Source organism: Cygnus olor, chromosome 2, assembly GCF_009769625.2.
Source record: "Cygnus olor isolate bCygOlo1 chromosome 2, bCygOlo1.pri.v2, whole genome shotgun sequence".
In the NCBI taxonomy this organism is placed as follows: Eukaryota; Metazoa; Chordata; class Aves; order Anseriformes; family Anatidae; genus Cygnus; species Cygnus olor.
Window position 1 is genome coordinate 77555662 of NC_049170.1, and position 14506 is coordinate 77570167.

At 38.4% G+C, this 14506-nt stretch overlaps 1 long non-coding RNA gene across 1 annotated transcript in view; it reads left to right on the forward strand.

Moving 5' to 3' along the window:
- Positions 1-13999, forward strand: part of LOC121066289 — a 30636-nt gene extending 16637 nt beyond the window's left edge. Inside the window, exons 2-3 of the long non-coding RNA XR_005817636.1 lie at positions 11809-11930; positions 12584-13999. This is a non-coding gene — a long non-coding RNA (uncharacterized LOC121066289). The remainder of the gene's footprint in view (positions 1-11808; positions 11931-12583) is intronic.
- Positions 14000-14506: the final 507 nt, after the last annotated feature.

Genomic DNA, 14506 nt, shown 5'->3' on the forward strand with positions numbered 1-14506 from the left:
TACTTAACATTTGGGGAATATGAAACTGTCAGGATTCCCACCACCTTCCTAATGGCCTCTACTAAGGCATTGCTCTAGCAAATGTTTAGTTACTATATAGGTTGTGGACTGAGGTTTATTAAAGTGAAAAATCATACTTTGTGGCATAATTGCAAAACCGGATCTTTTTGAACACTAACAGTTCTCTGTACCTCATTCTCCATCAACTTCTCTACCAGTTCTGCTCTATTTCTGAACAAAGTCTTTACTACCAGTTTTATGACAACATATAATTCAGTTCAGAAGGTCTAAACGAGTCTTGTCTTTTCTGTTGTCAGATGCTAACAAAGTATTGTGGGGTCATAGCTTGGTCAGAACTTCTCTAGAATACATTTCTTTATGATCAACACTCCAAAGGAAACTAAAGGGCTTTCAAGATTAATATAATTAGGTTTAAAAGAACTATACATTTTTTAAAATGTAGACAACTTAGTGATTGGGTCAGGTAAAACAGTCTCAGTCTAATAAACATTTTTATCTGCCCACTGTGCCTCTACAGGTGAGCCACTATTTTCAGGCTTGGTTGCAGGCTATGAATTAATTTCTTGATCTGCAGTGATTCCTTTTAGTCCCTAGAGAGTTGTCAGTTGCCTCTGAGACCTGACTGTGGATCTCTCTCTCCAGGTCCTTGTAGGTAATAGACCCTGCCATCCAAATATCTTGGAGTTCTTGTACTCAACAGAGTGCCCTCTCCTTTTTCCAAGGGCCACACTGGTACTCATCTCCCTTCTTAAAGAAGTGAAATAGAAATTGAAGTAAAATAAAATGAACAATACCCTTTGCACCAACCTGAATATTCCTGGTCAGTAAAATTACTGTGCTAAAGGAATCAATTTACACCATCAGATAACATACACCAGGTCCTGTTGTCCTCAGTTGCTTTTAGTGTGCTACATGTTTACTGAATGTTTTACAAAACATAGCTGTTTTTTAATGTCAAGTACTTACAATTCACCTTAGCAACTGAGCTAGTCTTGAACAGAAAGGAAAGAAATGAATGACTTAATACAACATGTATATAGGCATTACAATGTAAACTGCAGTTCCTATTATATACAGCTTCATTTATAAGTAGATGTGGATGTTAGAATCTGTGATCAAGGCTGAGTCTGGTTTAGTACTTTTCCTTGCCTACAGAAAAATGAAGCTTGATTTAAACTAAATGTTATTTTTAGAATAATGAAGCAGTAACCTTTTATCAAACTGTCTTAATACTGCATGACTTGTAAGAAAATGCTTTTCCCAGCTGATATAGACTTGAACAGTGAGGGGGAAAAAAAAGCAGCCATCAAAGTGAAAAGGACTTAAATTCTTATGAAAAAAAAATACTAGCTGGGATTGTACCTTATATGTTGTGAGTAAACTGTTTCCGAAATCTCTTCACTAGCTTTACTGGACACTAGGAGTTAAGGTTAGTGCACCTGAAATTTCCTGACAGCACCAGGAGCTTCAAATCTTCTTTTCTTTGAAGTGTGGGTGGCCATATTTCATTTGATGTTTCCTGGGTCTGTGTTCTTCAGTAAGAACTTCTTATATTAATTGCTATTTTATTGAAAGAGTACATAAAAATAAATAAATAAAAATCAGAACGCCTTAGAATAACATTTAAGCTTCTGTGGGAAATTTTAGTGGAGTTGCATAATGTCAGTTGTCCTAGAGCCTTGCCTTGTGGCTATCTGGTAAATCTTAAGACTTAGCTAAGGCTTCTTGCAAAAATGAAAATGAGTTCTGTAAGCAAAGATAGCAATCCTGGAGTAAAACAGTCCTTGGCTTGTGTTGTGTAAAGTTTTAGACAACAAGGGGCATTGTCTTAATAGTCTCAATTAAGATTTCCTCAGTGTTTTCCAGCAACTTTTACGGCTTTTGTTCATGCTACCAATGCCACAGGATGTTTACCAAATTGATCTTGTGAAACAGTAGTGAGAAAAAGATATGCCTGGACTGCAATAGGGAATGCTCTCCAAAAAGGTTACTGACATGGAGAAAAAGGAGGCTAGAGAAACCTTGTAACCTGCTATGTAACTGAGTCCATGATTATGTTGATCAAACACTTTTCTTCCCCTCAGTAAAAGAAACCAGAGGCAGGCTTCAAAGATAAATTAGCTTATTTAACTGCTTGAAAGCATGTAGTATCAGAATGAAGGAACATGCTGCTAGAACACCCAAATATTTGCTTGGCTGCTCATGGTAACACCAACACATTGCAAAGAATTTCCACTGTTTTCAGGGTTCCTTCTGTTACGTATGCCACTTTAGAATAGCGTTAAACCATTAAACTGTAAATCTTCATAGAGCTGCAATCTCTTTTCAGTTTAGAAACTTAGAGTACTAAGAGCTGGGAAAATATGGGAAATGCAAATGGCATTCCCAGTGTTGGTGGGGAAAAAATAGTGTTTGACTTAAGTTAGCTGATGTTAGTAAGGACTCAGGAGGCTCTTATCACTACTGCTGCATTGCTTCATTTAAACTAATGTCAAAGCAGGAAGGGGTGTAATTAAGTGACTGTCCTTCTTGCCCTCTACCTTTACTCCCAGTTTTCACTGGACATTCCACAGAATCACAGAATCGTCTAGGTTGGAAGAGACCTCCAAGATCACCTAGTCCAACCTCTGTCCTAACACTAACAAGACCTTCACTAAACCATATCGCTAAGGGCTACATCTAAACGTCTTTTAAAGACCTCCAGGGATGGTGACTCAACCACTTCCCTGGGAAGCCCATTCCAATGCCTAACAACCCTTTCAGTAAAGAATTTCTTCCTAATATCCAACCTAAACCTCCCCTGGTGCAACTTTAGCCCATTCCCCCTCGTCCTGTCACCAGGCACGTGGGAGAATAGACCAACCCCCACCTTGCTACAGCCTCCTTTAAGATACCTGTAGAGTGCGATAAGGTCACCCCTGAGCCTCCTCTTCTCCAGGTTAAACAACCCCAGCTCCCTCAGCCGCTCCTCATAAGACTTGTTCTCCAGACCCCTCACCAGCCTCGTCACCCTTCTCTGGACTCTCTCGAGCACCTCCATGTCCTTCTTGTAGCGAGGGGCCCAAAACTGAACACAGTACTCGAGATGCGGCCTCACCAGAGCCGAGTACAGGGGGACAATCACCTCCCTAGACCTGCTGGCCACACTGCTTCTTATACAAGCCAGGATGCTGTTGGCCTTCTTGGCCACCTGAGCACACTACTGGCTCATATTCAGCTGCTTATCAACCAGTATTCCCAGGTCCTTCTCTGCCAGGCAGCTTTCTAACCACTCATCTCCCAGCCTGTAGCGCTGCTTGGGGTTGTTGTGCCCCAGATGCAGGACCCGGCACTTGGCCTTGTTGAACTTCATACACTTAGCTTCAGCCCATTGGTCCAGCCTATCCAGATCAAATTTGCAATGATTAAGTGAAATTGAGTGAAATATTGGACCGCTACAGGATTCAACTTAGTCTTGCATGATTGAGGTCTCTTGTCCATTACTATAAGCTTAAACATGTCTTGAGGTAAATATTGATTTAACCCTGTGAACTTAATTCAAAACTCAAAACTTGTGGTTTCATGTTGGTATGAAGGTTTGTAGAACTGTAATGCAAGGAAACTTATTATATATCTGATTCCTTATTAACAAGGAATTAAGAGAACAGTATTTTTGTTAAAATTCTATACAAATATTTGTCAGTGGTACTTTCCATTTAGACTGGTTGGGCTGAAAATTGACTGAAGCACTGCAAACAAGGCACCATGTGGTGATAAAACAGTAACATATTATGAAGGGGAGACTCTAAAACTAATTCAGGGGTCAGTGTAAATTGCAGTCCAAGACAACTTTATTAGTCAATGCAAAATGTAGCATTGTCCTTTGAGTTTAAATGACAGCATGTGGATCTGCAGGTGTTAGTCTACTGGAATATGCCTTGAGGAAAAAAAAATGAGGAAGACTGATTATTTTGCTGACTGTAAAAGGTGAAAACTGAAGTAAGTGAAAATGTCTAATTTTCATTGTTGCACACTCGGATATTTTTTAAAAGGCAGTTGGGGGGGGGAAAAAAAAAAAAATTTATGAAGGAATTCTGATAAATGCCTGTCCTGTTTGAGAGAAGAAGTGATGCAAGAAACACCACCGTTCCCAAAGTTTGATGGATACTCAAAAATCTGTCAGAAACCAACATGTTATGGATTGAGATATTCCTTGTGATAATTTAAATTGTGTACAGTGCTATGGCCTGTTAAGCAGCTGAAACTGAGATAGAGCTCTGAGTTCTCTGAATTGTTGGGACCATATGAAATCATTAGTGGTACAGCTGTTTAGCCATTTCACTCCTTGGGTTCCTTTCTGTTTTTAGGGTGCTTTAGGATGCAATATATACTCTAAGCTACAAAACATCTTGATTAGATATGCTAGCATTTTAGGGTGATACAAAATGTAATCATTAGTGGTTTAGTACAGGCTGTGGTACCAATGAAGGTACTAGATAGGTGCATTACTATCAGCTGCTTTAACAAAATAAAAATGCAAGTAGATTATCTGGTCATGCAAGAAATCACAACCTTACTGGCAGATTTTAAAGTGAGCTGTAAAAGCAGAATTTTTAACTTGAAAACAAAACAAAAACTTGATATTTTCATGTACAGGAGGTCCCATAAACAGGACTTCAGCATTTGTTTGGTTCAGTATTCATTTAGCAGAAGCACCACCATGTCTTTCAAATGCTACAATAAGGACATTCAGACTCTTCATGTGAAGCATAGTATTGCTTACTCCATCTTGAGCCAAAAATCTCACCAGCAGTCATGTGTGCAATGGCTGATCTGGTTCTGCTGGGAAAGACTATTCTGGTGGGATTGGAAGACTGAAACTGCTGATTGGAAACACTGAAAAAGGCAAATTATTCTCGGTGCTTGCAGTAATTCTTTAAAAATCTTATTCACCAGGCAGAACTTGTTAGTTTCCTAATTAACATTGCCTTGGCCCTTTTAGAATTGTGTTACTTTTCAGATAGGGCCTGAATTTTTTGTGCAAATACGAGTAGCTTTCAAATGAAAAGGGGTATAAAATTTCTGGAAAAAGTATGTGTTTTTAATTTTTTTAACTAGCATTTTTTTGGCACAGCTGTCGTGGGTACTAGAACTGTCATATGACTACTAGAAGAATGGAAAGGTAGAAGATGACAAAAAAAATAGTTTTATTACTAGTTAAAGGTACTTAAGAGCCTTTTATTTTATGTCAAAAGTTGTCCTCTGACATGAACGGACCACATCTCTCAGTTGATGGACCCTGCCATTCCTGGCACTTTAAAATGCATTATGGCCAATTAAAAATTCCTTCTGGGGCCAATGCCCTGTGTTTGCGGCTCTACTTCTGGATATTACATTTTTAATGTTAATCTTTATAGAAGCCTAGTAATACATTAAAAATATCTTGATTAAATAAGCTTTTTTTTGTTTAAAAAGTAACTCTGAATATGCTATCCATCAAATATATACCCAGAAGGAATCTTTTAATCCAACAAAAATTACATGGCTTGTTTTTAAAATTTAATATTCCACTAAAGATATTGGAACTTTGTCAAAATTAACTTCTTTAATCATATGATAGCCATGGACTGTTTTTTGGACAATATAAATTGGAACAACTCTATTGACTGTATGAGGTATAGCAACAAAAAGCCTTAAAAAGTGCTTAGTGTAAAGCTATGGGACTGAGCCTGATAAATATATATTTCTTTGAATGCTTATATCATTGTCATAAACTAATTCGTAATTCAATGTGAACTGGCAGTGTGTTAGCCAAAAGCAGTCTGATTCTGAGACTGATAGTGTTTTGAGTAAGTGCAGCATGATTCTATTAATAGTATATATGCATGTATATCAGATGGAACTTTATGGAGATATTAATGTGGTTAGGCAATATGAAGACAAAGCTGTTCAGTGCTTGATTTTTGCTATAACGTGTAATGTCCCCTTTGAAAAAACAATGAATAACATTTTCTTTCACTGTTTTATCTTACCATTTTATGACTTTTATGGCTTTTGTAGTTATAGTAAGAGAGAATCCTTACAATTTATAGTAAAAGCTTGATATACCATTCTGGCATACAAATACTTCTGTTCTGGGACTAGGGACCTATTGTTTACTGAGAAATCCATTCAAGATAGAGAAGGACATTTGTGGCAGATGATGGAATGTGTCCCAGGTGTGTTGGCCTCCGAGGTAGTTTAAAGTTAAAAATCTGAGTATCGAACACTGGCTATATTACACAAAAATGCAGTACTCTGCCTATTGAACAGTTTACAACAATGAAGAAATTGGGTTTTGAACTCAAATCACATACAATATAAACACTGCAATTATCTAATGCAGAAACAGATGATTTCACCTTTTCATTTTTATTCTGTTTTCCTTATGTATGTTGCATATGGAGAATACTCTCAGTTGGGACAGATACATTGTGACCTTTGGCATTGTAAGTAAGCGTGCTTTCTGGTTCTACTGCATTTATTCTAAAGCTAGGCTATAACATTCAGATCAAGAAAAGAACAAGTGTTTTCTTTTTCTCCAGTTAACAGCTGGAGCTGAGTCTTTTAGGGTTAAAAATAGTAGGATATGTATATTCAAGGGAGTAGAGCTTGCTTAAGTCCTTTAATGTATACATATCATAGATAGAAGAGGTTTTGAGCACCTTGTAAATTTTTCTTTCATGTTCCTCTAAGTTGATGCTTCTGCATGAAACTCATTATGAGCCTTTTGAAATCAGAACAATTAAAAAAAAAAAAAAAGGCAATATATCTAAGAGATTTCCTAATGAATCGGTTTGAGTTAGCAGCAGTCCTGTGATTCTGAATTCCAAAGTAATAGCGTATATTCCTTATAGGTGTTCACTGCCTTCTCATTGATATAAAATAACAGGAAAAAGTATTTTGGTCTGAATTTTTTTCAGAGGTCATAGGAAGGATATTTATAGAAATAAGTTTCCCTTACATTCCAAATATCTTTTTTCCCCTTTTCTCCTTTCTCCGTATTTTCCCTTGTTATAATAGGATAATTTGTGATATGCATCTGGTACCTTTTCTTTACAAGTTGTTATAATGCTTCCATTTCTAACCTTTAATTTGTTCTATTGTGTCCTACAGAAATTATTTCCTATTGCACACATTCCCCAGTTCAGATAATTTTATTATTGTGCCCTTCTCAATTTGCTAAGGACACCTTTACATTCTGACAGAAACATAGTTCTTCAAAACATAGATAACCTAAATCTTAAGAAAAAATGTAGTATCACTTCCCAAGAAGATTTCTATTTCATTCTGTGATCCTGGAAGATCATTCTTAAGTATTACAGATATGAAATTGTTATGAAATGAATTTCCCATGAAAGTGACCTCTTGCCCAGGAGAGATTAAACACTTGCTTTGTATGTATCATTCCTTCTGAATGAGAATTACACCATGGTGCATTGGGAAAATATAGCGGGGCATATTATTGTACGTTATACTGGCCTGGAAAAAGAACACTAAAACATACTTTAAAAGAAATGAAATAATTTCTACTAATGTTAGTATTTATAAATGTAGTATGTTCTCTAAAAAATAACTGAGGGGACGCTTGGAAATCACTTGACTATTAAATATTCAGGATTGCTAACAACTCTGCAAAGCTAGTCAAAACAAAATTAAGAATAAACTTAATTTCACTTCCTTGCTTGTCTGCTATTATAGTCTTCAGTTCTGTGACAATCTTTTTTCCTGTGTATTTCTGTTTCAGTCTACAAATCTGAGTCCTTACTCAGATTGGTGTTTGAGGTATGACCCTAACATGTTTTCTGAACACTGCTAGCACCCTATTTAAAGATTGACTTAACATTTTTACATAATTCCTGTGATCGCAATGTCTGGTTCAGAACTAACGTACTTGCAGTACCCTTCCAAAGGCAGAGACTTGCAATCCCTAAAGCATAGGTTGGAATACAAAATGAAGTTTGTAAGAAATAACCTGTAATTGTACATATCTTGATTCTGTCTAGGATATCAGGGTTCAAAACGCATTTCCTTGACCTCAGCTGAAGCAATGAATGTTTTGAAGTCTAATGTGTTGGAGACTCAGATCTAGCACCACGAAGAAGGGACAAAATTCTTGCTACCCTTTGAATATGAACAAGGGTCACTGAGACTGATTTCAGATCTGGGTGGTTTGAATTATTTGCCTTTTCTTTTTTCCTCTGGTGGGAACTTGAGTTGATTATGAGTTGACTAAGTTACCTGTTTTATCTTAAGGATAGTTGGCTTGATCTACTGTATAATGCTTTCAGTCTTCCTTCAAGGATGAATTGGGTCTTACGCAGTGAAGAAAGTTGTATTCTGGGTTCCCTTTCCCTGCTCCCTATCTACATTTGTTCCCTTTCAGACTGTTATTCTTTCCTCTTGTTTTCTTGCCTAATCATGTTCAAGACTGACCCTGTAATGATCACATTTAACTGATCATAAAAATCATATTGAGAATGATAGTGAGTTCTGCTCACTATCTGCTCAAAAATACCTTTTGTGTTGGGTTTATGTGGCAAGGTTTTGGTAGTGATGAGGAGCTGCAGGGGTGGCCTCTGTGAGAAGAGTCCAGCAGCTGCTCCAAGTTAGATAAGGGCCAGTTTCAGCTGGCTCCAAAGGGACCTGCTGCTGGCCAGGGCTGAGCCAACAAGCGATGTTGTTTGCACCTTTGTGAGAGCAGATTTAAGGAAGGGAAAAACTACTGTGCAACAGCAGCTAGGAGAGCGGGGAGGGAGAAGCAGCTCTGCAGACCCCAAGGGCAGTGCAGAAGGAGGGCAGGAGGTGCTCCAGGCATGCAGCAGCAGCTCCTCTGCAGCTTGTGGAGAGGCCCCTGGTGGAGCAGGCTCTCCCCCTTCAGCCCATGCACGGTGGAGCAGATCTCCGTGCTGCAGCCTGTGGAGTTGCCCCCAGTGGAGCAGGTGGATGTGGCCTGAAGGTGTTTGTTTAATTGGTTCAATATACAAACCTTTTTGCATGTCTGATTTAAAGGCCCAATACTTAATCCAGACTTTTCCCACCCACACTGCCCAAACTAAAGGATTAAAGTTTCCTCATGCTCTTTGAGGACTTTTTACTCTTGACTGTAACATTGTGATGCTATTGCTTCTAGACTGACTGTATTGTGAATTAGTGGATGCAAGAGCTTGGCATACATTTAAGCTAGACATTTCATAACGAGTTTAATCTTGCTCTAGATTTCTGATCTTCAGTCAGATTGTGCAAGTTTCTCATGTGCCTTTGATTCTTCACACTTCCACCATCCTCCTAACAGTTATGCTGTGTTCATGTAATGATCAAAGTGAAATATTTATCAATATTGAATTGGAATGTGTGAAACAGCACAAGAATTAAGGTAACCTTACAGTTACCTTAATATCTTAAGTCTCCTTAAAAGGAGAGTTTCACTGACTGAAACTTTAGACTATTTTTTGATCAGGCCTGGATTTAACTGATATAAGAAAAGGTAATACATCTGAATTGGTAGAGTGACAAGCTGGTAAAATCTAATAGAGGACTAGGTCACTGTCACAGTTGCATTAAATTGATACTCTTCAATCAGTGAACCATAAGTGGAAAATTATGTTCTCAAATGCAAATGGAAGGAGGGAATATAAAATATTTAATTATAAATGAAAGATGTTAAATACTACAGTGGTGTTCCATAGATATCTCTCTTTAAAACCAATTTAGTTACTGTGCCATCTTTCAGTGTTTCTTTAGGGAGCTAAGAACTTCTGCTTTCTTAAATGGAAGCTCTCTCCTCTCTGATACTGAGTATCAGAAGCAGTTCTCTTGCGTAGGTGACAACTCAGGAATCTTACGCTCAGTCTTCACTCCTGTAGATGCTTTTGTGGTTTGTTACTTTGTTTTGCATAGTCTTGGCAATTATTTCAGATAACCATAAATAAGTTTGAAGTAGATTTCATTTTTTTTTTAATGAACATCAGACAGATCTTGCACCATTACCACTATCTTCTGTCATAAATACTTTGAGATGGAAAATAATGCAATTGGATTCTGCTGTTACCATGAAAAGTAACACATCTTAATCTCTCACTGATCTGAACGTGTTCCTTCCATGGCCTGGGAAGGCACTCTATGGATGTGTTGTTTTTAGACTTATTCCTGAACTTCATGTCCCAATGCAACTTTTCTTCCTGCCACTCTGAAAAGAGAATGCAAGTCCTGTAACTGCATTGATGTTAAAACTGACAAACTGTGCTCTCAGATATAATTAAACTTGATCTCTGTCCTCTAAGCTTGAAAATCTAGGGTGAGTGCTAAATTCTTCAGAACAAATAATCATAGCAAGACTATCCTTGAAAATAATTTAATGCAACTGAAAACACTGTTTAAAACTAGACCACATCTGTACTTCCAGTATTGTAAATAATGGTATGTTCCCTGATAATCTGTCCTTCAGAGAAATGAGATTGCTGATCGTCTAAATAACTTTAAATATCTTTAAAAAGATGATAAATGTTTTTCTTTGCAGTAAGTATAGCAACTTCTTTTACTCCATCCCTTACTCTGAGAAAGCAAATGAGATCAGAGGTGAGATTTTCTGTGCGAGGATTCTTTTCAATCAATCCACAAACTGTGTAAACACACTCAGATTGTTACTATGTCAAATAGGCAAATGCTACCTCCTTTCAGATGTGTTCAGTTTCTTTATTCTGCTCATGTTCTTGACAATATGTCACTGTACGACTGATGCATGGTCACTCTTTTGCCTGCAGACAGTGCCTGAATTGGCATGCTGTCTTTTGTGTTGATCAGCCTTGAAAGCTGGCAAAATATTCAGCCTTGAGGGAGGGGAGGAGGAGAAGGTAACTCAAGTCAGTATGTTTCCAACACTTCAAGACTTTATATTTTCTTCTGTTATCTTACAGAAAACAGGAAAATGATCAGGTATAAAGTTTGGGTTATGCAATGCTTTGAAGTAGCTGTTGGAGCTCTTGGAAACAGTTTTGTGAACTCTGATAGATAACTGACTAAGCAGCTGGCTTACCCCCTCTGCAGCCCCAACATAGTGCAAGCTGCAAGCAGCAGTGTGCTGCCGTGGCACCTGGCGGCAGCACAAAGTGCCCTGCGCTGGGGAAAACTGGTCCCAGCCAACCTGGGGTAACTAAAAATGGTGGGTTGAGAAACCCCTGACAGGCATCAAAAGATGCCCAGTCAGACGAGCCTGTGGCCCTCCGTGGCTGTTGGGGAATGCTGAAGTGGGGTGGTGGGAGCGCTGTGCTGGCCACCTGCCCCTCTGCCCTGCCAGGACTGAGGAGGGTGAAGGCTGGTGTCTGTGTGCCCCTTGGGTGGTGTAGGGGTCCCAGCCACTGCCAGGCTCTTCTGGTCACAGGTTTGTGTGGGCTGGCAGTAAATTAACTGGGGTAAAACTTGATGCTATCCTGCCTGCAACATCTGCCTGTAATTGTGCCCTCATGGAGAAGTAAGGGACCCCTTGTGCAAAGCGTTCATGTCCTCTGGGCTTTTTACATGTTATTTTGTTTGTACTGTTTGAATTCTGAGGATCGTAACCTGTTTTCCATGTCCAAAAATAAGACTATGAAAAAGTTGTATAAGAACTCATCTGTGAGCTTCCATTCCTAAACTTAACATGATCTTAGGTATCCTAAGTCATGTGGAGAAAGCAAAGTGAGGAGGAGAAAAGCGTGTCAAGAACTTGACCGTCTGTTGCTTTGAGTCGAGATTAATTTGTTTGAATTTAATGATTGTTTTGTTTTTTAGACTGGTGGTGACATTGAACTTAAAGTAGGAAGATGGCTAATGGAAGTGGCTATGAAAGTGGAAGTGACAGCAGCTGAAGTGGAAGGGAAAACTGAAGATTTAAAGTGCTGAAAATCATGTGGGTGAGAAGACTGGTAATTTCCCTTTCACAATGCTATGAAAACTGATGCGCACTCTGCTTGATTATGGAGACTTAATATCTGTAATTTGATACTTCCTCTACGTGAGGATAAAAATCATGGCATAGATTTAAAGAATATTACTTACAAATTGGCTAGTCTTCAGTAACGAGAGAAGCTGTAGAACATGGTTGAAAGTACTGCAAATAGAAAATGGATCCTAATGTGAACTAGGCTTGCTAGTGATAGCTAATATTATATTGATAGCTGGGTTTGGGGTTAAAGGTGTTGGAGATGAGCTTGGGTATGAATAGATTATATGTAAACACTAGCATTTTGGTTGCTTTTAAATGCCTGTCCTAAATCTATTGTAGTAATGACTACAGGTAAAGGTAAACTTAAGGTAAACTGTGGTGGATTGATCTTGGCTGGCTGCCAGATGCCCACCCAGCTGCTTTGTCACTCCTCGTTAGCAAGATGGGGAGAAAAGATGGACAAAACTTACGGGTCTATGAAAGGACAGTGAGCTCACTTACCAATTACCATCATGGGCAAAACAGCCTTGACTTGAGGAAGATTTAAGTTATTGCCATTAAAAATAGAGCAGGATGCTGACAAACAAAAACGGAACTGATAACACCTTCCCTTCTTCCTAGGCTGAATTTTGCTCCTTTGTTCATGACTCATATGCCTCCACACCCGTTTCAGCCCAAGAAATGCAAGAGGGTGAGGAAGTGGGGGTTGCAGTCAGTCCACAACACTTCCTCTCTGCCATACCTTCTTCCTCACGCTTTTCCAATGCTCTAGTGTTGGGTCCCTCATATGGGTTACAGTCCAGTCCTGCTGCCTGTGTCGGCTTTCCACAGGCTAAAGCTTCCTTCAGGGCACTTCTACCTGCGCTGCTGTGTGGTCCTCCACAGGCTGCAGTGTGGATATCTTCTGACAATGTTCTTCTGTGGGCTTCTGGGGAACCATCATGGCAGTCTCCATGAGTTGCAGAGGGTGCCTGAAGAACCTACTAGCCCTCCTTCACTGACCTTGGTGTCTACAGGGTTGTTTCACTTTCCTTGCTCCTCTTTCTGCACTCCTTTTTCTCAGCTGCTGCCCAAAGTGTATGAAAAAAATAAAATGGGTTCTTAGATGTGTTATTACAGTGATGCCATACCTGTGGCTGGTGGTCCAGTTGTGTCCTGTGCTTGTGAATCTGTTTTGGAAGGAGCTGCCTGGAACTGACCCTGTCCAACATCAGGGCATCCCCTAATCTCTTCTCACAGAAGCCGCCTCTGCAGACCTCTAGCTACCAAAATCTTGCCACATAAACCCACTGTACAACTTAAAATAATATTAGAAGATTTAGATGGTACTTGAGTTGAAAGTCAGGAATTTGAGTAACTGGAAGATAATTTGGAGATTAAGGAAGTTAATTATGAAAATGCTTATTTTGCTTTAAGAGAGGATTCATTAATTTTTAATTACTTTGTCCTGCATTGCATAATTCAATTAGATCCGTACTGGAACTTTGTGAACTGAAGAAAGATTGTGGTTTTTGTGCTGTTTTTCCCCAAGTACAGGATCCAATTTCAATAAAACTGGGAAGAAAAGTCACTTATGTTAGGGAAGAGAAAAATATGCCAGATTAATATATATATCAGTATGAAAAATAACATTATCACCTTCTAGTAGCTTGAAAGGCATATTAAGCTAAAACACCCCACTATAAATAAATGAAATTTAACGAAACTTGGAGGTAGATTATGTATACCTGAAACTTCTTGTTTTTCCTTCCTATTTTCTTTTATTTCTTCTATTCTTTGTTCTCTCAGAGCACTAGTGGTAGTCACTCTACTGACATTTTCACTACAAGGCTAGAAACTTTGTATTGATCACCAAAATATGAGACTATAGATTTTATAATTTTGGTTGTTTCTCAAGAAATCGTTCACACTAAGGGGTTGAGTGACAGAAAGAGGGAAATAATGGTGTGTGTGTGTTACAAACATGCATAATTAATACTCTCTAGTATTTGGTCATCTAAATATATGAAGAATGGGGATTTTCTTACCAAGTAAAACTAAATATACGGCAACAATGGCACGCATCACCACCACTTTATATAATTTGAGATGCAGAAATTACTAGAGTGTATTTGGGTACATCCATACTATTCCAAAATAGACTTAGAAGAAACTCAAACAGTAATGTAATTATATTTATTCAAAGGAAGCAGTCTACTTTTTCTGAATACTTTTTGTTTGTAAAATACATATGCCTCTATATAAGGTGATTCAAAATGTAGAATAATGGGCAAAATGAATGGTATAACAAGATTTTGCAGTACTCATTAAAAATAAAAACAATTTTCTTCAATACCTGTTTTTGTGAATTTCATTAAGTGAGGTTCTTGACACAATTCTACCTTCTGAAGTAGAATTTAAAAAGGGGCAAAATGTTAGCTGCCTAGACAGATATGATTTCTAATGGGAAAGCTCTCTACTGTCATATTTTGGACAGACTTCAGCTCTGTTAAAATGACCGTGGAAACAGTTGAAAAAGGAAGAGCTAATAGCTGGCACCTATTT